Source organism: Cyanistes caeruleus, chromosome 18 (assembly GCF_971803275.1).
Source record: "Cyanistes caeruleus chromosome 18, bCyaCae1.hap1.1, whole genome shotgun sequence".
NCBI lineage: Eukaryota > Metazoa > Chordata > Aves > Passeriformes > Paridae > Cyanistes > Cyanistes caeruleus.
In genome coordinates this window covers 6,330,881-6,358,073 of record NC_141718.1, presented here as the reverse complement: position 1 = coordinate 6,358,073, position 27,193 = coordinate 6,330,881, and the positions used below count along the sequence as shown (strand labels likewise).

The following is a 27,193-nucleotide window of genomic DNA, read 5'->3' as shown; positions in this document are numbered from 1 at the left end:
ACTAACACAAACCTACTGTCCATTTATTTCTATAAAGGGGACACAGGCAACAGCAATTCAAATGGAAAGATAGTATTGGAGATATACATGAGAAATGTACATGAAAGACTAACTTTAAAGCATGGATTTGAATATAGGTCTGGAGAGAGAGAGAGAAACCACTGCAAGAACAGGAGCCAGCACAAGAAGAGATGAATAGCCAACAGGCAAGTGAAATTAGGTGAATAATAAGGAAAGAAAAAAAAGGATAAAAAAGGACCACTGAAGGGCATCAGATAGGACCACCCCAAGGTGACTGAACTCAAACTCAGCAGGGTGAACAGGCAGAAAACATGAGTGGAGACCTGGAAAATGAGTAGAAGCACATTTAATAGTGGGAGAGGGGAGAGGTTTGAGCTCTGCTCTGGGGAGCTGTGGGGCAGAGTTTGCTGGCAGTGAAGGCAGGCTGGAAGGAAGGAGGGCTGGCCCATAGCTCAGCTCTGTGGCTCCTTGCTGGGAGCCCCCCATGGCAGGAGGCCAGCCCAGATTGACTCTCCCAGAGCCCAGGGCACTTTGGGAAGCAGTCTGCTGGCATGTCCAGCCAGACAGCTCAATTTCCACCGATGGCAAGTTCTCACTTCTCCTGTAATATAACACACACTTGTTTGTTTTACTTTCCAGCCCTCTCTTCTCCCCCACTGCGAACTTCACTGCAAACATAACTCAAGCCCCCCCAGCCTCTCGGCCAAAGACACTAAAGCTGTTTTAAAAGGCAGAAAGAGGAGTCTAGATTTGAAGTGACTTTCTTGCTTTGACCCGACGTTCAAGCAGCGCAATCAATATCAATTAAAATGATTGCAAATGAAATCCTTGCTTGTTTAACCTTGGACTGCAATTCTCCTTTCACAGCTGACATATTCCAGATGAGTTGGGGTCCTGCTTTTTAAAATGCATCACATTTGCTCTGACCCTGTCACATGCTTAGCTCAAGAATAAGATGACTTTTTGACAAGACAGATTTGGAAATGTTAAGACATTTGAAGCTGACACTGGTTTGCAGGTTTATGATACATGATTTAACTTAGAAATACAAGTGGATGAACCAAGAAACTTGCTGTAATTGAAACACTCAAATTTATTACCAGAGGCTACGTTCCTGTCACCTATGAATAGCTGAAGAGCAAGCTGCCATACTCTGCTGAACACCCACTTGTTATGTCTCCCAAGAATTAAGACCTTTGCTTCCCGGACCTCAAAGGCACAGTACCAAGCAGAGGAAGCTTGGACAAATGTTACTTCAACAAAACAGTCAAAATTTACAAAAAGGAAGGGCAGTTCACTATTCTTTTAAATGCATTTCAATCCACGTTGAATTCAGAAGGCTTTGATTATTTTTTGCTTGCACAAGATCTGAATAAATCATGATATAGTGCTGAGCAGTAACTGTTTTTAAAAACTGGGGAGACACAGGGTGATACTGTTCCCTTCCTTTTCAATTCTATTCCTCTCCCACCACATTAGGTGGAAGTACCTGGAAACAGAGTGTTTAACAATCATTTAGGGGACAATAAAAGTCAGAATGCACACAGCAAACACGTTCATTTTAGCAGGAGGCCGAGGAAATGCGCACCAATGCGAGCATATGTTGTCCATGTTTTTGGTATGAGCCCTTCTCCACCATCACCCATCAGGGAGGTGGATACACAAAATCTCCCTTTTGAAGCCGCACTCCCCCAGCCCCACAGGCAGCCAGCCGTGACTTTCTCCCTCTCCAGTTTCCTCCTCAGAGCCTGCAGAGAGCTGCACCCGTCTTCCTCGCTGCCTCCTCGCAGACACTGCACAGCTATTAGGACTCCCACAGGTGCTTGCTGTCCATCAGAAAGGAAATGATCCCATTTTAAGCCATCAGTATTTCCTCCAGTGATGGCAGTAAATGCCCGACGAGTGCTCACAGAATTACTGTCAGCGGAAAGTGTGTCAGAGAGCAAGGGAGCTTAAATGATTGAAGGGAAGCTGGGGCACCATTTTCAGGTAGATGAAATGAGGCATACTGCAAGCACAGCCTGCCCAGCTTTTACAGCCTGCAGGAGTGCTGAAAGGTGCTGCTGCCCATGCACCACCAGGCTGCCCTGCCCAGCTTTCACTGCAGATAAAAAGTACATTTTGGGCAAAGCTGCTTTTGGGCAAGATTGGGAGCTCAGTCTGCCTGGTTTATGTTGTGTACAAAGGAGCTTGTGCTGTGCACCTTCTCCAGCTGATCTGATCAGGTGTGGATGCTGAGCACAGAGCTCACATCCTTCCTGCTAACTCCCACCCTCCAGGGACCCTTCAGGAATGGCAGCAGCACCACACACTGCCCAGCATCCCACAAGTGACAGACTATGCAGAAACATCCCCATCTTCAAGAATGTGACCTGGGGCCATCACTTCTGAAGGTATCCAAGCAATCAGGCACACACTCCAGGTCCAGTGTTTTGGGAAGACATTCCTCAAGTGTGCCACTATCCAAGGACACTGCTGAACCCACACTGCTGATAGCCAGCAAACACATACTTCTTGACAGAGCAGCCTTTAAACAGTTCACCTGAACTAATTTCCCTCTCCCCAGACTATTCTAACAGGCACTCCTTGAATTCAAACAGCTCCCACCAAGTGGCAGAATTAGGACCTGAAGAAGCAGCTCCTTCCCAAAAGCCAGATGTGGCTATTTCATCCCTCATTTCCAATCTTGCCAGGAAGGTAACACATCCCCCAGTCCCCAGCTGGCCCTAAGCTGCCAAAGGAAAAGGCACGAGGATCCTACCAGCACAGACTGGTACAGCAGCTGGATGCATTCATCATTACCAATTTTCAGCTAAGCTAGTCAGATCAAACCAGAAAGACACTGTTGAGTAAAAACGCCCCCAGCCTGTTTATTACTACAGAAAGGAATGCTTAGAAATACTACATCTCTCTTTAAAACTAAAAGGAGAAGACCCAACTGCTTCTACCTCTGCGGAGGGGAATGTCATGCTTCCATGAGCTGGACTCTGGCAATGGAGTTGAGCCAAGCTGAGGCTGGGCAGGTGGACTGGACACATGGCTCATTTACCAAAGGCAAGGGCTTAAATTGCTCTCCTCCATCTATACTCCTGCATTTAAAGTTTTGATCTTCACAGTGTGAAATACACAACAGCCACAGTATGATTGTACTGACTCCCATGTGAGAAGCTTCATATTGACTGAAGAGATACAGCTGTAACCTCAGGCAGCTTGGTCATGACTTCAGGAACCTCCACCTGATTTCTAAAGTAATTCAAGGCTTCCATCTGCTAAATACAAAGTTTTTCTCTATTTTTTAGGATTCCACCACACGTTTGCTTCATGGTACATACTTTTAAAACACAGCCATGAAAAATGTACTGCTCTCAAGGCAGTAGCATCTACAGCATGAAAGCTCCAGACGGATCTCCCACACGGTGACAGCCTCCAACACATTCGCTCTACCAGTAACTGCAGACGCTCTGAGGCTCTGCTCCCAGCCCACACTCTTTATTCCCACCTTCCAGGAAGGGTGCTGTTCCCAGCGCTGCTGCAGAGCAGAGGGTGAACGCTCCTCAGCTCCAGCAGAGCAGGCTGCGAGCTCTGCAGTTCCACACAGCCCGCACAAAGCCAGCCAACACCGCGCCAAGAGACGGGCGCTCGCTAACTCATCCTGCCAGCCCTGCTCTAGGGCTGAGAGTCTCCAGAAATAAAAACAGCCATATCCTGATCCCTGGGGCTGCCTAATAAATTAATCTATGTTTAAACACCATGACACTACAGGCATTTTTTTTTACCAACTCTGCAGTTGCCCTCAGTGGTAGGCAACAATTTTCAGTTCAGCTGTCATGAGCTCTAGAATGTGTATTCAATAATTAGTCCTCTGGTACTTTTCCTCTGGCTGGGAAACAAACGACGAGAAATATAGATGGTTCAACAAGAAGAAATATGTACAAGTCAGCCTCCTCCAGAAACAGCTGTCCATAGCACATTACTGCAACCTAAGGGGAAGGCTCTGAGCAGGATGACATCTAGCAGGAGAGAGATGCCTTTCTATCTGAATGTCACGTGTGGCAATGAAAAGCCCAGGACAGTGCATCTGTGCCACCCTGGCCACCCCTGCTCCTGCTCATGTGCTGCTGGAATGTGCTGCATTGCACAGTGCAGGCCTGCAGCTGTCAGTGTGGCCAGCAGAGATGTTCTCCCACATCCAGGGGCTCAGCACACCACGTGTGCTCTTCTATAACCGCTTTGCTTGAACAAACAACGAGCAGCCAAATGTTTCAATATATCCTTAGGGCTTCCTAGAATAGTTTCAGATAGTCTGATATCTGTGGCAGAGGCAAAACATTCATTTATATCCTAGGCAATTGCTGAGAAATGGGAAACATACACAATAGCAGCAGGCAATTTTAATGTATTCTATGTTACAAAACATTTTCAGACAGAGAGCTCAAAGGTCATTAATAGATTTTCATATGTTTACAGACAGCAGCAATTTCAAGCTCTGTAATTTTAAAACTGCATGTCAGTCTCTCAACTTCCAGCTGTTATTTTAACATTAGATAATGAACACAATGCAAAGGTTACACAATCACTTGAACCAGCTTATGCAGTAGATCCAGTCACACAAATAATTATTAAATTCTAATTGCACATATATTATCACTCTTATTAGAACAGCAGGGCAAATCCTCTTTTATAGAGAGATCAACGGTTTCGAAAAAGAGGCCAGCAAGGTTATGCTTTTAGAGTTGCTCTTCCCTCTCCCCCCATCACCTAAAGCACTGCTGATTTATGAGTCTCAGAAACAGCACCTTGTTAACACCTCACCAGTCAGTGCACATCCAGCCACCAGCTTCTGTTTTGCTGTACAGATCCCAAACACAGACACTGATGCATACTTAAAGCATTCATCTTTGACCAGAGGGACAAAAAAACATTTAGTTGTTACCCAGTATCCTGTTCAAATATGCTGTTTTTTCTTTACACAACTACTTTGATACTGAGAAGACATCCTCCAAAACTTAGAGATTTCTGCTAAGGAGAGTGCTGTTATCTAAGCTAAAGCTTTGCAAGACATCAGGGTCCCATAACATGGATTTTTCTTTTATTGTAATTTTGGAACAGATTAAATTATTGTAATCATCTAATCTGACTCTTTTATCATGCAGCCAAATGAGCAAAATCACCCAGCTGTTGTCTCAGGGAAATTTTGGATGTGCACTAGCAAACTATCCTCTTACCACATAAGAAAATCAGCAGATTATGTTTTGCTCATCTCCCTCATTTTCTTCCCCTCTTTATTCCCAGGCAGTGCAAAGTGTTACTCGCTCTGGTTTATTCCACCCCAATCCAGCTGTCAGTCACACAGCATGTAACCTCAATGGGAATTGAGGAATCTCATCCCCAAGATTCAGCTTTGAAGCAGGACAGACCAGCAATGTCCCTTTGTGTGACTGAGGTCTCCTGCAGTGACAGCAACGCTACCCTGGCAAAGTGATGTCTCTCTAATCCCCAGTGCATCCTTAGCCAGCCATGAATTTCACACTGGGAAATTCCAGGCTTTGACATTAAATAATTCCAGCTGGGATTTTCAAAGGATAAGAGATAGGAGTCCAATCCCATCACATTCCAATAGGAAGCCCTTAAAGTTTGGTTTATTTTCTTTTTAAGAAGGAAACCCATATTTCATTCTCATTTCCAGCCCAGTTTCCTCTGGGACATAAAACTGAAAGCAAGAAACGGAGGGCAAATGTAGTGCCAATGGGAAGAGAGACTTCTGAGAGACTGACAAATGACACTACCAGATCCTGGGTACATCAGCTTGCAACGGGCCATACAAGAAGGAACAGATAAATCAGAACATCCATTACTGTTCCTGAGGAAAAGGAGCCTCTGCACTTTGCCTGGTTACTCTCACTTGCCACGAAGCAAGAAATAACTAAGCAAACACCCAACAAGGACAGCAGACAATTAAAGTATAAAAGAACAAACCCAGCAAGCTGCAGGGAGGAGAACATGTGCAGCATGGGAATGATGTGATCCACTCATCCAAGCATGTCAAATACAGGCAGAGCTGCCAGGACAATGACCCACTGCAGGGACAGAGCTCAGCAGAGCAGGTGCTGTCACTCACTCCACGCTCTCACCAAATCCAGAGCCAGTGCTCCAAGTTTTCATCGGCTCTGACATTCTCTCCATCATGTGTAGAGGACCTCAGTCTTCCACCAACCATGAGGTGCTAAGCTGTGTCTCTTTGCAACCATTTCCTCAATTCCCATGCTAAATTTCAAGTCTCTTTGAATGCTTTCAGATACAGAAACATCTATCTGCACTTCCCAGACCCGAAACAGAAGGCTGGCCGGCCTGTAGGACATTTTTCTTCCTTACTGGAACAAGACTTTGCCAGCCAGAGATTAGAGAAAGAGGCATTCATGCAAAGTTTTCCATTTGCTGGTAGCCCTCAACTTTGAAGCACAATAGGGAATTAAAACATGATACAAAGCAACAACTTTCATCCCTGCTGACCCACTCAAATTAGTAAAGAGTACTTGAATATCTGATTCTTGTACATCTCTGAGAGTTCAACTTTGCCTCTCATTTAGTGTTCACAGCACCTTGTCAACAGTAAACATCAAAGAGAGAGAAATACAGATGCAGCACACAGCATTTATTTGTTCAAACAGGCATAACCCTTTGGCAAGAACCAAAAAACCCAGCCAACGTGAGAAGGGTTAAGACGGAACAGATGCAACCAGAGACTCTGGGGAACAGCCTGTGTGGAAGCAGGGTTTCTTGTGATTACTTCTGTCTTGTAGTTCTTAATAACCCACATCACAGCTGACATCTCCACCAACTCTCTGCTTCCTTATGTAGATAACCAGAAACAGAGAAGCTGACATGGCAATTATATTGTGCATACACACACTGCTAACAACCCTACAACACCACAAGCAACGGAGAACAAGCACACCTCAGGCGTGAGGTACTTGGTCTCAAAGTTGTTTTAAAAATTGCTCATAAAATCAGGTAAAAGCTGCAGCACAGCTCAAACGTGCAACAACAGAGAACTTTCAAGATGACAAATACCTATAAAAGGGTTTTGCAGCTGCTGTTAATAAAGCTGTCATCTCCATCACGGTGTAACCCAGGGGACTCTTGGAGCCCACATCACACCTGAGCAGCAGCACTTCAGGCATGAGCTGAGGAGACCCTGGCCAGCAGAGCAGGGAGATGCTGGGGTGCAGCAGGCCAGTGTCCCCTCTGCCACCTCCATCTCGGGAGGCTGTTGCTAAGAGACAAAGTGCCACGGGATGTCTGCAGAATCCTCCAGCTCTGCCCCCACAGTGCTCAGTCCTGTTCCCAAACCCGGCACCCAACGGGTCACAGCGTCTCTCCTGGAGCCTTTGATAATCTCGCTTTTGTGTGCAAAGCAGCTCTTGTCAAGGAATTCAGGGAGCCCTATGATAGTAAAAACTGCTGATAAAAAGATAATATCAAGAGTACTCCATTTCAAAAAGCTGATAGAAGGGCACAAGGGGAAATTTCACACATCAAAACAGAAGTGCTCACTAAAGCAGAAAGGGGTTTAAAAACACAGGGGTTTTGAGGTATTTGTTTCCAGTGAAGGATCTGGATTTCCCAAGTTCCCCACTGTGACCGAGCAAAATTGTAAGCATTAGTTCTCAGGTTTCAGCAGAATCTGAAAGAGCAGGTGACCAAGACACCAGCACTCTTTTTGCACAGATATCAGAGGCAAGTGTGCTCTTAAACCTTACAGACCTGGGCTGACAATGTAAAGGCTATAAAAACCAGAAAGACTGGCTTCAGTGTGCACCCATCCCACAGAAGGCAGCAACCCGGGGAGTGCAGGGCCATGTTAATTAACAAGTGCTTAATGGCACTTAATTCCCCATCTCTCTCCACACCACATCTCTCTCTCTCCACACGGCTCTCTTATTGATACAGATGGGGTTTGTGGCTTTCACATCCCATTAGCAAAAGTCTGCCTCTAGGAAAAAAAAAAAAGCATGCTGAGAAGGTGAGGGAGAGTTCTTCCATAATTTATAAATAACATCACAATTTGGCTTTTATCAAGCTTTTGTCATTAGCAATTCTTAAAGCACAACACAAAGGAAATCAGCATTTTGACCTCTATTTTTAAAGAATGAGAAATTAACAATTGCAAAGCAGCTTGCCCCAAATCAAACATCAGTTCTCTGGCAAATCTTCATCTCCCAGCCCCTAATCATATTGTGCTGCAGAAGAACAAACAGACAAACACTGTCAAAATGTCCTTCTGGCACTGGGAAGGGTTTCATGGTGGTGGTACAGAGCAGACTTTTCCAGGACACACAGTATGTGCAAATGCAGATATTAGCTACAGAGTGGGCAACAGGTGGTATCTGTACAGCTTCAACCTTAGATCCCTTGGAGTGCCTTAGATGAAATCAGCTTGAGAATAGCAAGGACAACATGATCAATATATTAAGTCAAGCTGTTTGTTACCAGAGGAGCAGAACTGGCAGCACTTCTTGGCTTTTGAAATATGACACATAACCTGGCCTTTCTAATGCGCTGCTCTGGATGGCACCCAAATCCAGCACCATCTGGCCAGCATGGGCATGTGTATACAAAGAGGACAGAAGAGACTCCTGGCTGACAGATAAAGTGACATATCAGTGCAGCAGCACAGACTCCAAATCTCTTCAGCCTTTGCAAAGCCAGCTCAGCAAGCTGCAAACACGGGGCCAGTTAAGTGACTTCAGGGCAATACAAGGGCTGAGAATTTCTCAGGCAGATAAGATCCAGGTAAGCATTGGTTTGTTTGTAGAAAACATGACAATAAAAACAAACAAACAAACCCCATGAACAAAACCAAACAAAGATGCAAAGTGTTCTTCCTGGGGTAGGTTTGAAGCAGAGGATATCACATTTCTTCTTCTGCCCCAAAACTAATCCGTACGTTTAAAAGCCCGATTTTTCCACCTCTATTTTCACATTTACTCTTGCATGATGGTCTCCTGGCACCACACAGCAGACAAAACCAACACGTTACTCCATGTTTTAGAACTTCTTAAAGCCTGGCCTCCCAGCCATGGTACAGGCCACTCCTTCCCTCTCTCCTGCTACCAGGACACAATGCTGTAGATTCTTCTAGTTTCAGTTTCTAGCATTTCAGGGATGATTTGGCAGTAAGGAAGTGAGAATACTTAGGTAACAGCATGAACTGCAATCTGTTCAAGAGAACTAGTGGGATGTCTCATATCACATCTACCATCCAATTCTGCATTCACCTACATGGTTTTATGCAGCTGTGAATTCCACTGAGACAAGGAAAGTCACAGTGGTGGAGAAGAGAGAACAATCATGATCTTAGATTATGCCAATTCAAAAAAACCCCAGGAATCACCGAGTAATCAGACCAAATGCCTATTACAGTTTAAGAAAATACAGACAACCTACCCACCTTCTAAAAAACCAGTATTTTACATGGAGTAGTCAAACCTTGTTCTGAGCCTGACCTGTTTTCATTCATGCCCAGAGATCAGCTGGCTTTACAGAACAAGCCAATTATCCCTTCCTCAATTTTGCAGTGATAACACTGCCACCACAGTGCCTTTCCCAGCTTCAGCCCCTAATGCCTGGCCTCTGCTTTCAGGATCCAGCACTTGCCTCAAGCCTGGAAGGCGACAAGTGGTTCCAGAGGAAAGGAACAAGGGACAGGAACATGGAAAACCAACCCCCTGCTCCAGCACAGAGCCCAGCCTGCAGCCACCGCTGTCCCCAGGCAAAGGCAACTTCCACCGGCTCTCAGCACACACTTGCTACTTCCCCTTATCTAATCTGACTTTCTGGTACTTGACAGTATCGCCGGCATTTAAAGCATTTGGAAGGAAAACAGTCCGCAGAAGCATCCAGGGCGATTAGAATGAAGGCGCTAATTGTCTCTGCTGGGCACTGAGGAGGTGCTGGTGCAAGGGCCATGTCGGGCTCCCATCCCTGCCACCCATCCCAGCTGGGAATGACCTTGAGAAAGCCCTTTTCCTTCACCAGGGCTGGTGGAGGCACCCGTGGGACAACTCTCAATCCCTCTGTCAGTCCCTGCAGCCCCACAAACACCCGGGCAGCAGCACACACCGAAGTGGAACAGGTTCTGAACTGCCCCAGCTCCCCAGGCAGGCACTGCTGAGCCTGGGCAGCAGAGGGACCAGGGACTGCCCCAGGCAGCAAAGGCACTGCCCTGTTCTTAAACAAACCTGAGCTTAACTTGAAACACATTGTGTGATGAAGGAATGAAGAGACGGAAGACACAAAGAGGAAATGAAAAAGAAAGAATAAGTTTCTTGTTCTCCTACCACACCAAAGCAAAAGTAATAATAATAATAATAAAAGCATTTTAAAAGGATGCAAGGGACGCACAAGGGAAAAAAAAATCCCCAAACAAAACAACAACTACAGAAACAACCCATGAAACAGATGACAAAGTTCTGTTCAGGTTTTATGCTTCTAAAACTTGGTAAGTCAGGTTATTGATACAAAAATGTACATAGAAAACTCCCAAAACTTTATAATCAGACATCAGTCACCAAGTCATTTATTTGCATGAAACCAACCTATTGCCTTCTGTACTTTTACACATCTAAACCAAAGCACTTCAGTAACAAAGGATTTTAAACACCACCATTATCAACAAAACACTAATTCCCAGGACTCACTTTCACTTTTTGTTTCCACAGAACCTCTGACTCTTTAGGGCTCTACCATTCTTTGCCATACCCTCCTCAGCTGGTTTCCCTGTCCTCTGCTATTTGCTGGATTACAAACAGTTTGGAGGATTGGAAAGCACAGTATTTAACATTTTATAGAAACATCTGCCAACGGAGCTGCTAAACACTCTTGTAAGGGAGACAGAGATGTTTATTTAGACATGCTGCTGACGTTTCCTGTTGCATTTTGATCCTGAGGCATATGTAGTCCTTCCAAACAATTTAGCATGTACTGTGGAAGCACAGTTCTCAGAGAAGTGCAGCTGAAAGTAATTGAGATTGAAATTTCAGGCCCATCGAAGGAGAACCATTAGCAAGGCTCCGGGCAGAAGGAGCACCTGGCAGAAAGGCAGGCAGGACACATCAGGAGCCAAGCTTGGGGCTGGGGCAGGACAATTTACTGGCTGGTTCCAGTGATGCTAGCACAGCACTGCCAGGTGCAGTGACCTCCCCTCACAGCCCAGGACACCACCTGTGTAACAAAAGCTGCTAAATTCATACACAACACCGACACACCTGGGGCACTGCAGGTGCCCTCAACTGGGCGCCACTGCCACCAGCAAGCCCCTGGTCACCATGCAGAGCCACCCCTCCAGCCATCCCTGGGCACTGAGGGCTGTAAAGGTGTGTCCTTAATGCACCTGTCCCTGTGACCTCGGTAGATTTAATGGCAGTGGCTGGGAGAGCTCCCACCTCACTCCTCCCTGCCCTTCTGCTGGAATTTACCACCCCGCAAGTGCAGCTGACAGCACAGAGCTTATCCAGCCCACAGCCCCTGTGGTTCATAACCTGATGGATTACTGCAAACTATAAATTGATCACAGTCAAATCACCTTCAGCTGCTGCAGCAGGAGCCCTCAGGGACAATGAATCCTCATCTCTCATCTCTCTGCCCTCGCTTCTTACGTATTAAAAGAGGAGTAACCCTCCTTACAAAGTTAAAACCATTATGTTGGGCTATAGTTTTCATACAGCCTGTGTAAGTACTTGAGGAAGAGAGTGGTTTATCCTACCATTCACTGAAGAAAAAACCCTACAGTTGCAGCAATCTGAAGAAAAAGAGAGAATCCCAAACATTGCTTTTGACATCTGATCCCTAGAAGCAAAGGATAATACTTTCAACAACAGATTATGAATCTGTGTATACAAACAGGATTAATGCAGCTTGTTGGTTACAGAGATGAAGGAAACTTAAAAAGAAAAAAAAAAGAAAAGAAAAGGAGAACTGTAAATTCAAGCTAACCACACAAAAATTAAGGGTTTATTATGGGTTACAGATTTAAACAAGCAAGCAAAGTACTTTTTGTGTACCAAAGGAAGAGGAAAAAAATCTACTCCAGCTGAATTTACTCACTCAGAAGTGTGGATTTCATTCTCCCCCCAAGGAACACTTTTACAAAAGTAGCTGATTTTACCTTGTGTTTGGGCTGACAAAACAGTGAGGAAACACCATGTCATTGTTTTAAGACACTCATAACTTCTTCATGGGGGAAAGTGGATCTTTGTCTGCAAAGACTGGTCCAGCAAAGAAATGGATGTCCCATACCCTGCCCTTTCTTGTGATGTATGTTTTAAGTTATTCATGTCAATAACCATGCTGGTTGCCCCAGTTTGGCTTCCATAGGGAAGCATTTTAATGAGGAAGAAAATAACCCCCAAAAAATGTGAAAACTTTCATTTTCTTCAACTACTTTCAACAAGAACCAGCCCAGCAATTTTCCTTCACTTGAGTCCCCTGTAGCAGTGCTCATATTCTGCACGTATTTGTGTAGAGCACATTACTGCAATTAAAAAAGAAATGGCACTGCTAGATCTAGCCATGTGCTTATAATTACTCTGAAAGAAGTAGGTTTTTGGATTCTTCTTCTGGGTCCAGAGGTTTTAAATTCTTGATAAAGGTCAAATCATCTCATTCAGAAGTGATGATGAAGTTCCACCAGTGTTTGACTGAAAAAAAGGTCACCAAATCCAAATGCTCTCAATATTCTTTAAATAAACTCATAAACCTTTGCTCAGGCGTTAAGGGTATTTGAGGACATTGCAGTAAAAATGCATATACTTTATTTCTACTCTTATCAGCCAGAGGTTGCATTAAGTGGCTGGAAATCTGAGTAAGAAACTCCTATCAGTGTGCCTTTTTCTAAATTCCTTGTATCACAAGGAACCAAAAAATCATGATGCTCTGAATATGCCATGGTGACTTATTTTAGTGAATGGAAAGATACTAAGGAGGGGGAGGTAAAAGAACAATAAACAGAACTCCATGCCTGAATCTCTTTATAACAGATTAAAAGGATTAACTTATAGCACCAGCTCAGAGATCCATGGCAATAGCTAAAGAGCAAACACTGTTTTAGAAGCAGCATATGCACTCACTTTGTAACACCTGTGCACTTGCCTTTATATTAATCAGTTCACACACACTTCTACGTTTTCCTTTTTTTGATCACAGACACCACCTCAAACAGACAAGCCCAGAGCATAAATTAAATAAAGATAAACCAGTATGTATCCTAGCTCGAGAAACACAGGACTGAAATTTGTTCTGCCCAGAAACTGCAAGGATAAATCTGGATAGGTCACTTCCTAAAGACCTCCAGCACACACCTGAAGTGAATGTTTGAGCCACAAAGACTTGCAAAGACCAAAGGCAGCAGGCACAAGTGATGAGCTCATAAACTGATGATGTTCACAGGTTACAAATTAAATGTGACTGAACTTCTGATCAGTTTCAGACCCCTCTGATCCCACTGCAGAGCACAAGTGAGCCAGACACAAAACTGCAACTTCAAGTTGACAACAACCAACTTCCAAAATCTGCTTTTCTTATTCATAGCCCAGCACCAAGAGTCTGGATTCATACCACAGGGTTAAATTTACAAAGTGACAGGAGTTAGGGAGTCTTGGAATAGCTCTGTGCTCACCTCCCTGCAGCAGGGGTGGTTGTATCACAGAATTTTTAACAAAGCCGGTCAGTGCAGCACATCTTCCCTTTCCTTTCTGCTTGACCCCCAGAAAACTTCATTCTGGACCTTTCCATGATATTGAAATATATCATCTGAGACTGCATGTACAGTCACACAGAGTTAATCCCAGCCTTTAGCCAAGGTAAAAATAGGTAAGTCAGTGGAAGGGAAGTACAGAGAAGAGAACGTAGATATTGGGAAGGGAATAGTAAAGGAAATAAAGTTCATTTTTCAAAAAGCTGGGTTAAGAATGTCATTCTTTTGAGGATAGTAAAGGAGTTTGATGCCCAAATCCCCCTCCAGTCTTCATGTACTCTAAGGAAAAGAGATCTGGGTTCTCCAGCAAGTTTGCCCACAGAAATATCTGCTGCTGAGTGGCCAGAAATGCAGACCCTGTGCAGGGAGTGGGGCTGAGCACCCTTCACATCACCTCTCCAATGGGAGGCATCAGTGCCCCCACAGCTTAAACTTGTCTTGGCCCTACAGCTCTTTCTGGCATCAATTATTTTAGGCACAATTCAAATGCCTTCCTCTGAAATCACTTCCAAGCACTCAGAAGCAGAAAGCCCCAAGCAGGCTCTCAGGTAAGGCTCTCACTTGAAAGAGTGAGCAGAAGCACAAAGTACCTGCCAGCTGAATTATTCAGGAGCCATTGCATGGGGTTTTCAAGCACTGCTTATTGCTGCTGGTGCAGCCCCTTCACCTTCAGGACAGATAACTCAGAGCTGGGCTCAGACTGACAGAGAAGGAGAAAGATGCCTTTGTGGCAGAACAGAGTCTCTCACGTGGCAAAATGCAGGAGCTGAAGGACAGAAATACAATACTGCATATATCAAACAAAAGGGCACAAACACCATTACAGGCTTGTAATGAGAGACTGATTTCTTCCACAGCAAATTATAAATATACCACCACTAACAATTTCTGCCCCTCCCCCCCTTTTTAATAATTTCTGCCAAACTTGGTGCCTATAAAATCAAGAGGTGCAAAATTGTACAGAGCTTCATCCAGACATATTTCCCCATCAAGCCTTATTAAAACACATTCTCTAATTCAATCTTTACTCAGGGAAGGTTTCTGACTGCCAGACAAGCCACACATCACTTGTAACATGAACAAAAATCCACTAAGAATTACTATAAAACCAAACTCATTTCCTCTGCAGGCTTGGGCCAAGAGTTGCATGAAAGTCTCTGGAAGCAAAAATCCTACAGCATTATAAAGCATCACTAGCTGCCTGTTTGCCTTCCTGGCATAGTTTCAGATTTACTTGAAATCCGTATCTGTGTAACACTAAAAAATTAGTAGAATATTTCAGATTCAAGAGACAAGAGCAAAGAGTTGCTTTGAAGGTCTGTGAATCGAAAGTTTTGTACTGTTTGCATTTATCAGTGGATTTGTTATAAAACAAGTCCTGAAATGAATTCATAATCATTTAATCACAGCAGCTTTGATTCACCTCTCAGTCACAAAGCACAAAGTTATGTCCTGATTCTGTACTTCCAGGACTTAAAACACACTGAAATCCCTGTATAAGAGTTAACACCCTTTTATTTCACTAACTGAACTATTAATTTCACTTTGAAAATAGTCAAAGGTGCCATTTCACATCTCTCTGTATAGTGTTTACAGGAGCAAGGGCACTTGCCAATATTAGCAAGTCTTTTTTATTTTATTTGGGAGGTTAAAAACTACCCCGGATATACACTAGGTAATAAATTTTAATAACTTAATCACTTAATTTATAAACCTCATATCTTTCCTTTCCTCTGTAACAGAACTGAACCATACACAATCAGACTACACATGAAATGAGCAGACAACTCAAACCCAGAATCACCATTTGCAGAGATCTCACGTCATGCCTTGTTTCTTGGGGCATTCTCTCTCTGAAAATTTGGTTTACATTTTATCTATCCTATTAGCTTAGGAGAGAAGGCCACCCCCAGACATAAAAGCTCAGCAGCAGAGGAATCTCATCACCAGGGAGATGTTGAAAATACTGCTGAGGAGCTCCACGGAAAGGCCTCGGCTGGGGGATGGAGCTCACAGGGAGGATGGCAGCAGCGAGGTGGGGTGCCAAAGGAAAAATCAGATCCCAGTGAAGGCCAAGGTCCCCCTGCCATCTCAGCGTTTCCCAAGCTGTCAGTGACGAGGCTGCTGCTGTCACTTACCCCTCCCTGCCATCAGACACTGATAGCACGCCTGTCACAGCCATCGCGAGCGGGAGGCAGAGATGACAAATCACAGGGAATTCGTGTCAACACAATCAACTGGCCTGAAGACAGACAGCTGGTGTGCAAATTCCACCACAGACAGTATCGCTTGTGAAATCATTCCAAGGCATTTTTAGCAAGCGCAAGCTCTCAACAACAGCCCTGGCTGCTAAAAATAGCCCGCTGGAGACTTGCTCCAGCATTAATAACAGCGCTGGCTAAACTTGACCCACTTGGTGGCATGTAAGCAAAACAAGCACAAACCTCATAAAGAAGTGAGAGATTAGAGTGCTTAGAGCCCCAGCAATTTTAATGCACCTATATTACAATGTTTTCTCAACATCATCAATGTCAGTTGTTAGTAGATTCCCCCAGAATCCTGGATAAGGAGGGAGGATCCTCCAGAGTGAGGTCAAAAACAAACATTCAGGTAACTCTTCAGCACGAACATCAGTGTAGTTCAGGGCAAAACAAAATGCATCAAAGGTGCCAGGTGTCCTCCTATTCCAAAAGCTCCAACTGAGCATTCAGCAGTTTACAAAATATAACTGCAATATCAGGGAAAAAAGAGCAAACACTGCTTCCCCAATGGTTTGAATCTTGAGAAGCAGCAGCATGACAGGGAAAGAGATCCACTTCTCTCTGGTGTACAACTAACCTCAAAAATGCACTTTTCCTAGCAAGAGCTCTAGCAGCATCTGCAAGTTGGAACTGTTCAAGATCAACATAAACTTTGAGAACAACATAAAAAAAAACGCTAAGTGCACAGAGAGCTCTTAAAACTCACATACCTGGGCAACAGCTTTGTCTCCTCAGGTGTCAATGAATTCCCAGACCGTTTTAAAAGAAAAATCTGCTTCCTCAAAACTGCAGATACACTGCTGTAACACAGGCCACCAGACTTGTCTGAATTAATCCCAGACTCAAACACAGCCTCTTGTTTAGAAAGGTTCAGTTCATAGATATCCAGAGATGGAGTCATCACAACCCTTGGTAAACGGCTACAGTCATTAATTATTCACCCCAGTAAAATTTTGCAGCTTATCTCTTGTCTAAAAGTATCAGTGTTAGAGCCTTCCAGCCACTGGATCTCCTTACAGTTTTGACTGCCAGACAGAAGAGCTCTCTATTATCAAATTTCTCTGCCCTTCACAGGCTGTTATAAATTGTAGTCATGTCACCCCTTGCCCTCCCCTACAATAAAACAGGCAGAGTTCCTGGAGTCCTTCCCTGCCAAACAGATTTTCTGAATCTTTTAACAGTCCTCACGACACTTGTCTTGAAGTTTCTCCAATTTTAACCAATGTTCTTGAACTGCAAGCATCAGGATGGAATACAGAATTGAGGTTACACTTGTGTCAATTCTAAATATAGGGCTATAACCACCATAGACCTACTCAGCTCAGTACTTCCCTGTCTACACATTCAATCTTGGGCACAGTTAGGCAGGGAAAACTCCAGTTCAGATGGTTATCTGCCTTGACAGGGCAGTCTCTTTCTGGCTAGCCATTTCCCAGGAGACAGCTATCCCTCTTCCATCTCCTCATTATACCAGAAGGGCCCTCATTTTGTCTCTAGAGTATGGCATTTTATTGCATCAGAACACCCAGTTCACAGAGCGATCCCAGTCACTCAGGCCCTGCCTTATCTTGCACTCCACCTAATCTGCGTGTTATCTGAGAGCTTTATGAGTAATGGTTTTACTTTTTCTGCTCCAGGTCACTGATTAAAAGAAGTTAAATAGTGCTATGCTAAGAACCTAGTACAAACATACCTTCTGGAAACTGCTTTTGTCTGCCTGGTTTTGAAACCTTCCAGCTGAACTGTTTGGAATGCAGCTCTCATGCTTCTGTTCAATATCTGCATTAACAAATAATAAAGCTGGGACAAAAACCCCTCAACATCAAAATATATTGAACCAGTACTTTCAGATCTCAGAGGAAAGCAGAGCTCCCAAGATGTAAATGGCATAAAGCTTGTTCAGTGTCCAAGAGCCCATGCTCATCTACCGACACTGTCCCTTTGGAGAGCAGAGCTGCACATCTGGGGGTGTCACAACCCTGGCCTGGGAGGAGCACTGGTAACACACCCAGCAGAGGAAGGGAAAGCTCCTGATCCCAGAGGAAACTCCTCAGGGTTATGTAGGGTGGCTTTCTGAGATTAGAGAAACTAGGGCTGTGCCTCTGAAGCACAGAGCAACTGGTCCCCTTAGCTCCTCTCAGTGGGGTTGCCTAATCCCAGCATGATAGAATTAGACTATCTGTAATGGGAGGAGAATGAAGAGCAGTAAGAACAAGGCTCTCCAGAGGAGCAGGAGGCTGTGCAAGACGTGCCCTGTTCATTGCACAGTGCCAGCAGCCCCAGCCAGAGCTCCCAGCCTCACCCACCCATGGCAGCTGCACAGGACAGCCATGCTCCACAGCCCCACTTGAAGAAAAGGAGGCATTTTGAGCTTGCTGATCCATAACATTACAAGTTGTTTTATGGGGTTATTGCACAGTTTCTTCTAAATCCTGGAGAGCTGGAACAGGAGGTCATCCAGACTAGATGGTGAGGTCCAGTGATGAAACACGCTCTCCTCTTCCCTCATCTCCACAGAACAATGTATCAGGAAACCAGCCAGGACCTCATCTGCCACCAACTAGACTTCAAACTCCCCATTTTGTGCTTAAAATAGATTTTTCTGTATCAAAATACCATAATTGCAAAGTCCTTCTGCTGTTCTGCAGTTTCTTCAAAAAGCCAACATCATTTTTCTACAAGTCCTGTTGGAGATAAGTCCCTGACAGACAAGCAAGCATGAGAAAAGGGATGCAAGGAATGCATCTGAATAATAAATAACTATACACAGCTGAATCCTCTGAGTCTAAAACCCAAAATTTATCCTCGTGACAGCAGTGGCAGACACTGCTGTCCTCCCAGCAGCACCACCACACTTGCACAATGCAGAAGTCAATGCAAAGTTCTACCATTTGTCTCTTACATGGCTGCTTGCTCTCAATCAAAGCCTGTTCTTTAAGAAGTGCTCCTGATGGCATAAAATCACATGTACCTTACTCACATAACTCTGATCTTGAGCCGCTCCAAATCTAAGATCTGGAAACCACATACTTCAAACACTGCTAAAAAGCCAGTGCAAGGGAAAATCAGAAACATATTTTTGCTGCCTCAGTGTACCATAAAGAAAGATGCCTACTTTCCACACTAGTGACACACTTTTGAAAGGATTTCTGGTCTGCTGTGAAGTCTCACCTGCATACAAAGACAGGGACGAATCAGGAATGAGACATCCTTTGTCTTACTGGGGTTTGTCCTTTAATGAATTGGTAACACTAATGAAAGAAAAAGCAACTTCCCCTGCAAAATAGTGAAGCTATGACTTTCTGGTCCTTGTCAGTGCTGAGATTCTGGACTAAGGATGAAAATATAAGGCATAGAATTAAATTTAAGTGCAAAGAAAACCTAAGATTAGCTGCAGAACAGGTGTCTCTAAATCCCCACATCTAAAGAAATTAAATCCATGCTTAGATTCCTCTTCCCACTTCCCAAAGAGCTGTAAAGATAGCCCTGGATAAACTTCCCAGGGGCGACAATCTGGAATTTCTCCTAAGAACAGCATGATAAAGCTGTTAATGATAAATTCATGCAGAGGTGTAGGAAATCAATGTAAAATGGCAGTTTCATGGGCAACACAGCGTATGACAGAGCAGCGAGAGCCTGAATAGCGCCTTATCCCCAGCACTGCCACATCCCAAGGTTGAAGGAGGCGCTGCTTTTCCTTGTACTTGGCAGGAATAGCCCGGAGTAAGTCTGGGAGCCTGGGCAGGCAGGGACTGGGAGCTTTCCTACAACATCCAGCCTGGGAGAAGCTGACAGCTCTCTCCTGTCAGTCCCACACAGCTCTGCCAGCAGCTTGCGTGCTCACCGGGGATTTGTCCTCCTTACGCTCTGCCCATCAAGAAAAGCACTTGGCAAATTTGGCCATGTCATTTTTCAGTGGCTTTTGTGTCACTGGAACTGACAAGCTCCTTATCCTCCCTGGCAGGAACAACCATGAGGACTTCTTGAAATGAGTCTGCAGTGCAGACCGGGCAAAGCTCCTCCTGGTCTGCTCCTTTAGCTGCAATAACAGCTCTGAAAGTACCACAATTCCATGTCTTCCCCATGCAAAGCTCTTGTTTAAACACTCCTGCAATGAAGATTTGACTCATCTCTGCAAAATGAGGTTCTGAATATATTCATAAGAATTATCACAAAAATTATATAAATGAACTTTCTCGATGCTTGCCAATGTTTTTAGCCATGTCAGTGTAAAGCCTTTATCTCATCTAGCAAAAGTTGGCAGGTTAAACCCAACCTAGACCCTTGAGACTGCACAAATGACTGCTGCCAGTCAAGCAGGCAAAGCATCAAATCATTAAGGGCAAGCATTTTCTCTCAATCATTTAATACTTCAAGGCAAACAATTAACAAGCCTCATTTTCCTGCAAGTGTCTCCCTGAAACTTGGCTGGAATTTGGCCTAGTGTCATCATTTCATTTTCAAAAACTCTTCCTTTTATTTCCATTGCCAACAGACTTCCCACCCTATCAATGTCTTTTCATTGGTCATTTGTTTTGAAACAAGAAAAAAAACCACCACTAAAAACCCAAGAAAAGAGTCCCTCTCACCTCGTACTACTTTATTGTGTAGATCCACAATAAATTGAAATCTGCAAAATAAATTGAAAATTATACTGTACGGTGAGAGTAATGTATTATCCACATAGCATAGTGAAAATCCATGAATAGAAAACTTACTCTGAAGAGAAGCAAGTGAAAAGAGTATCAATAGTAGATCAAGCACAGCTCAACCAAGAAATACAGTATTTTCAAACTTTCAAAGAGAATTGGAGTGGCCATAAATATGTAGCTAATGAAGACTTTAAATGGGATCTGTGCTCCTAACTCCTTCAAACTTCTATGAAAAAAGAAAATCTCTGAACGTCAACAATGCCAAAATCTTCAAGAATTTTATATTTTCCCTACTTATGCAAACGGCAGAAATTCTTACAACCATCCATTCCCCTCGCTCATAAATATTTATCTAGCTGGAGCCAAGTGCATAAATGAACCTTCTATCCCGCTTATGGCTGTTCTCCCTTTAATCCTTAATCCCTTTGCACTATCTTTCTTGTCTCTAACCTGCAGAGGACTCTGACTGTTTGCATTTAATTCTTCTTACACATGCCCTGGAGCACAAATGGCTTGTCAGGTTAAAGATAAAGCAAACATGTACTGCCACCAGTAGAGTAACCAGCCTTTCTGATATCAGAACACCTGCAGCCAAGGCAGGCTGGGGAACAGAAGAATGAATAAATAAGTGATTTGGCTGAGATCTCCCCATTCAGTGAATACACAGACTTTTCTAGGACAAACCTCTTGTCCACTACTCACACTCACCAAGTCTGAAGTTGGTCCCCTTCCTCATTTTAATCTAATGCAGCAACACCAGGGATGGCACAGCCAGAGATAAACCTGAGATATTATGTCTAAATTGCATCTTGAACAACTGTGCAGGCAGAGCAGAGAAAGGAAAAGTATAAAACGTGTAAGAGGTCAGCAGTGAGAGGCTTGAAGCCATCAAGAGACAAGAAGGACCTGGACAGTGTTTCACCAGCCCAGGCAGAAAGGTCAAGGCAGGAGGAGCACTTGGAAGAAACATTACTATTTAGTCTTGGAGAAGGTCAATGGAACAAAAAGACAAGGGTTTGTCAGAATTAAGAGCTTTGGTTCCTGAACAAATCCTTTCCGTTTTCCTACTGATCTACATTTCCAACCACAAAGACTTTCAACTTTTTGGAAGCTACACTTTAATCAGTCTTCAGTTTTAAACCAAAGGCACAAATGAAGCCCCTACAGTTTTCCTCAGTAACAACCATGTCTCATTAGTGCTAAGGACTTCAAAGCTGCTCACCTTCTTCCCTTCCTGCAAAGCCTTCCCTGCACTGTGAGCAATGACCCTGCCAGAGCCTCTGCAGCCTCTGGAACCCTGACAGGCCACTGCCCCAGGACACTTGTGGGAAGGTCCTGCCAAAGAATAAAGTTGCCAAGGCTCTGCCCACGCTCACTCCTGGGACTTGGAGACCATGGAATTTTTTAATGGGAGTTTCTTTCTGTTGTTCTTTCCAATCAATTTGTTACTACTTTTCCTTCAAAACAGGAAAATGTAAGGTTTTGGAAAATTTATCTAAGCATGCAAGTGCATCATCTGGCACACAAGGCATTTTAAGGCAAGGATAACATTACATAGATGATTGTGATGATCCTGTTGAAGCACAAAGTTTCCATCCCGTTTCTGTCCTGAAATGTCAGACTGATGAAAAATGTATCGGATTTTGACATAATTTGGAAAATATTTATCATAATTCCTTTCAAAAATCTTCCTTTAAATCAAAGCATGTACACACCCCTGCAACCACAGAGAACCATAGCCAAAACAAGATAAAAAGAGGGGAAAGTGATGGTCAAAAGAGAGTACATGAAACCCCTTTTAACTGCAGGGGCCCCTGGACTGAATTTGCAAGCAACACCTCCAGTCACAGTCTGAGAGTTCTCAAACAAAGCTTTGGAGTAAAAGTACACTTCTGATTCTCTGATATAATTAATATTGTTTGTCTCAGCAGCAGTAAAAACAGGCTTTTGCCTGTTAGCAAGATTTTTGGCTATGCCCACTATTGTTTACTTGAATGGAAGGCTAAAGGGCTAACTGAAGCTTTTCTCCCTCTGTTGTGAGAATTTCAAATACTGTGGAAAAAGTATCACTTCATGAACAAACCTTGTGAATCGACAAATACAAACCATACTCCTTGAAAAAAGAAACAAATCCCCAGAAAACCAAACCTGATCTAAATATTTTCTACCAGCGTTTCTCAAAAACTTCCAAACAAAGCACACAGCTGTCACTCAACATTTACTTACGAAAGTCTTTCTGAAGCCTTTATGAAAATGCATCCATGTGCATTATTGTATTTTTACATGCCTTCTTGGAAAGCTTAACCTTGAATAAATAAATACATGAAAATGTCTCCTTTTGGCAGTTCCTGCTGTTTGAGCTGTAGCAGGAAGATGAAGCTGTGATGCACCTGCTAGCAGCTTGCAGGTAGAAGCAGAGAGGTGATGCCCAGAACAGGTAAGGCAGAGCTCCAGGGAGCTCTGCAGACTGGCAAATATGTGCTAGAGCAGAAGGGGGTTTGTTCTTCTGATTGCCACAACAAATCCACTAAAAGCTGGCCAGAGGTGACCCAACACCTCTCTGCAGTCCCCAAACTTGAGCGAATATCTGGATAAAAACCTGCTGAGTTTTAAAGCACTCTTTATTGAAATAATGCTTTTGTTTGACTGCTGCTTCCTCCTTAAAGGTGCAGATTCAGGACTAGAGAAATTCAGGGTGAAAAATGGCTCAGTAGAGTCACCATGAGTGGTGCAGAGCCCCCAGAGCTGGAGGAGTTTATCACCACTGGGAAGCAAGAGCATCAAAGCCTCCCAGCAGTGGCCCCAAGGGCCAGGTTTGCAGGGCTGGCAGCCAGGTGCCAGCTTGGCTAAGCCCTGCCTCACACCTGAGATAGGTATCATCAGCATCAGGACCCCAGCAGCACCCACGGGAGTGCAGGAATTGATTGGTAAGGCAGAAGCAGCAGGTTTATTTACAGAGGCAGGACCTGCATGGAGAGAGATTCTAAAAATTGGTAATTTGGGAAAGAACAACCCAGAGAGAACTGGGAATTTGCAGAGGCATTTTTTCTTTAATGCAGTATTTAAAGTTACCTGTAACAAACCCAAAACAAAGGACTGCCCAAACCTAATATAATAAACCCTGACTTCACCCAATTAAGCAGCTGCTAAATCCTCTAGCACTTCCTAACCAGGTAAATACAAAGCACTAACTACTCCTTCCCTTATGCCTCAGACAGTTGGCACAGGAATTCCCAGAGTTTAAGCCTCCTCTTACATGACCCAAATATGGGGCTTCTCTTTACAGTTTTTGCTCTATATAGAAGTACTTTCTTGAATCACACATCCAGTAACCCCACTGAGCATCTTTTCACTGACACTTCATTATGGGCTGAAACAATCTGAGGATGGCCTGGTTACAGACTCACAGGACAAAGCATCTGCTGCTGTAGCTACTCCTCCAGACTGGTTATTAAAGCTTCCAAAAGCTGAGAAGGCAAAGGTCCCAGGACACTGTCTGCCCACGGGAGCAGCCAGCCTTTATGTGTTTGAACACCATGTTTTGCACTTCATGCCTCCACCAGCTGCTTTCATTTAGATGCAGGTCACATTCACACAGACTAGAAAGCACCACAGACCCGTACAAATTGCTAACATGGGAATTCAGGTCCTTGAAACTCCTGCACTGCAGCCAATGAACAGTCTATAATTTCTCCATTAAATATTTAAACAATACTAACAATACTGCTATTAATAAATAGAATACCTTTCTCTTTTAGTACAGGTTCCTGATGTCTGGGATAACAGTGCTATAGATTTTTTTTAACACGTGTTTTAAACAGGCTGAAAAAAATCTATAAAGTGGCTATAGAATAATAAAGTTCAGTCTTTTGAGGAGACATGAATTTTCTTGTCAATCCACCAGTCGTACTTCATAGATGCTTACAACATTTCGGGAGTGGGGGAAGGAAATTTGGGGAAGAGCATCACTTGAAACTGGTTTCCAATGGCAGATCAGAGAGCATACAAGGCAGCAGCAGAGAAACATATGTTTGAACTCGAGCCAAAAATCTGGCTTCCTTAAGAAGTGTAGGATGACAAGCCTCTTGTAGCAGTAATAGTAGGCTGAAAAGTGGGGGTGGAAAAATTCCCTCTCTTCATGCAGAAGGCAAATTCTGTAACATCTACCTAGCAGCACTTAATTTAGAACAGCTGAGATTTGAAGAAAGCCTTCAAAATGACCCATTCACGACAGTCAAAAGCTTCACACTTTATGCTTTGCTATTGGTCTCTTCACTCACGACTGCTATATGAGATATTTGGGGAAATGATAAATAATAAACTGGTATCAAAAACCTAAAGCATTTGGCAGAACAGACACCCGTACATTACTTGGTTGAGAGCTGATAAATGTCTGTGCCTTTCCTACATTAACATTTCCATGGAATTAGGCACATGAAAATTGATGGTGATCAGAAGTTAATTACAGTGTTTATGTCAAAAATCAAAAGAGCAAAACGGTGACTTTTAGTTTGGGTGTTCCCTTCACCAAGCTCAGCTACTTCCAGCGAAAGAGACTCCCAGGGAATGGCATTTGCTCTTACCAGCAGGACTGATGGTCTGGTCTGTTCTATTCACGGTTCACAGGAGACTAATGGTGCCAGCCTAGAGCTGAAAAATATTTTTATGATAGCAGTCCTTCTGCTGTCACCAAGAGAAGCTCTGTGTGCACCCAAGTACCAGAAAACTGCACAGTCAGGAAGATAATAAAAATAATATTCCAGGGGAAAAAAAGGAAGAAGAAGAATGAAAAAAAAAAAAAAAAAGACACAGACCCAAGTTCCACTGTTTCAGATGGCACCACCTGCAACTCTCCCAGAGGGCCAATACAAACTTTGAGTAAGGTCATGCCCAACATCTGTAGACTTACTAAAAGCTACTGCTTGGCTTTTTTTTCTGCTGCATGCCCTCCTCCACCTTGAAACTGTGCTGATTATCAGTTTTGTGCCATTTGATGAAAAGATACTCCAGCAACTGGCTTGCATAGCTGCTTATACAGCAGCAAATACCATATTTGTGGAGTACAAGAGAGCAGAAAGACATCTGCTTGCTTGACTCCAGTAGGTACAAGTGCCTCATTCTTCAGGACACGCTTGTGCTTTCTCTGCCTGAGCGTTCACACTGCCTGAGCTGCCTTGTCTCGGATGGCTGAATCCAATCCCTTCCCTTTTTGCATATCAAAGAGTTGATTTTAGCAGGATTGCAGGCGATGCTCAGAGGCTGCTGTCCAAGGCTTGAGAGATGCTCCTTTGCACCTGCACACAGCTTACAAACTGTTTGCTACCACCACTGAACACAGGCAGTTTTCTACATTCCACTCCTTTAGCTGCTTACCAGCTTTTGTATATCCACTTTGTACATTTTTCAAGGGACTTCAGAACAAAAATAATCAGAGTTCTTTTAAGGAAAAAAACCCAGTGGATTACAGCCACCTCTCCAGTCCTGAATCCAGCTGCATCTGTCATGGTTTTTCATGGATTAGCATCCTTTAAAAAAACTCACCAAACCACTGAAAGCCTAGAGCAAGCAGCTCCTCAGGTGGGACGCAGTGTCCCAAGGACACACTGCTCCCCTGCATCAAGGATCACTGAGCAAGGGAAGGAGCCTCACAAGCTGCTGGAGTCTGTTTTCCTGCCTATACATTCCTGTTTCATCAGCCTGATCCACCCCAAATCCGAAGATCTGCTCTTTAAAATGTGTACAAGTTCTCAGCTCACTGTTACCTTTGTGTTCCTTGAAGAATGAGCAGCACTGATTGCTATCTACAGTTCAAGACTGCCCCAAAAACAGACAAATTATCCAGAGAGAAAGATTCTTTTTTCAGGTTACCACTCATGGAAATAAACAAGCAAAATGGAGAGAAAAGCAGAATTTTAATTTTTTCTACACAGTAAAGCTTTCCACAAAGTGTCAGCAGTTCTGGGTTTGTAGACTGTTGGAAAGAAAAGGAAAATAAAAAGCAAAAGAAAAAAAGCAAGCCAGGCTTAACCTGTTCTTTCATGGCATCAGTGAAAACACACATGCAAAATGAGACCAGCACTAAGCTTGTCAGTGGTATTTCTCCATCCAAGAGACGACCAGGTTGACGTCTGAAAATTAAGTCTTCATAAAGGAGAGTTTTCCAAAACTGCCAATTGCCCCTGCTTCAAATGACAGCAGGTTTGACAAAGAAAACACTACTCTGCTTTAGTAGGCAGAGCTACTGCCAAAAATTAAGAGAAATCTTTTTGCTTAAATTAAAACTTTCAGCTCCTCACTGTTTCTCTGGAAGTCGAAGGGAATGCAAACACAAGACAGGAGTGGAGCAAGAGCACTGCTTTTTACTGGGAGGTTTTTTTTCTTTATTTTTTTTTTCCTGACAAAGGCAATACCTTTTGGTACAAAATATCCATGGACTGATTCTTAGAGGGTCCCCCTCCCCAGGAGGGGTGCAAGGAAATCTAGTTTACTAATTTTCTGGGTGTGTT

At 43.7% G+C, this 27,193-nt stretch overlaps 1 protein-coding gene across 43 annotated transcripts in view; it reads right to left on the bottom strand.

Annotated features, from left to right (window-relative positions):
- Window positions 1-27,193, bottom strand: part of FBRSL1 (fibrosin like 1) — a 502,421-nt gene that overhangs the window by 373,206 nt on the left and 102,022 nt on the right. For 2 of the 43 annotated variants that reach the window (XM_023937474.2, XM_023937479.2), the window contains exon 1: window positions 7,093-7,256. The exons of 36 other annotated variants lie outside the window; for them this stretch is intronic. The gene's annotated coding sequence lies outside the window, so the exon portion shown is untranslated. Of the gene's footprint in view, window positions 1-7,092; window positions 7,297-27,193 lie in introns of those variants that run through there. 5 more of the 43 variants (XM_023937477.2, XM_023937485.2, XM_086856152.1 and 2 more) reach the window with 5 other exon arrangements.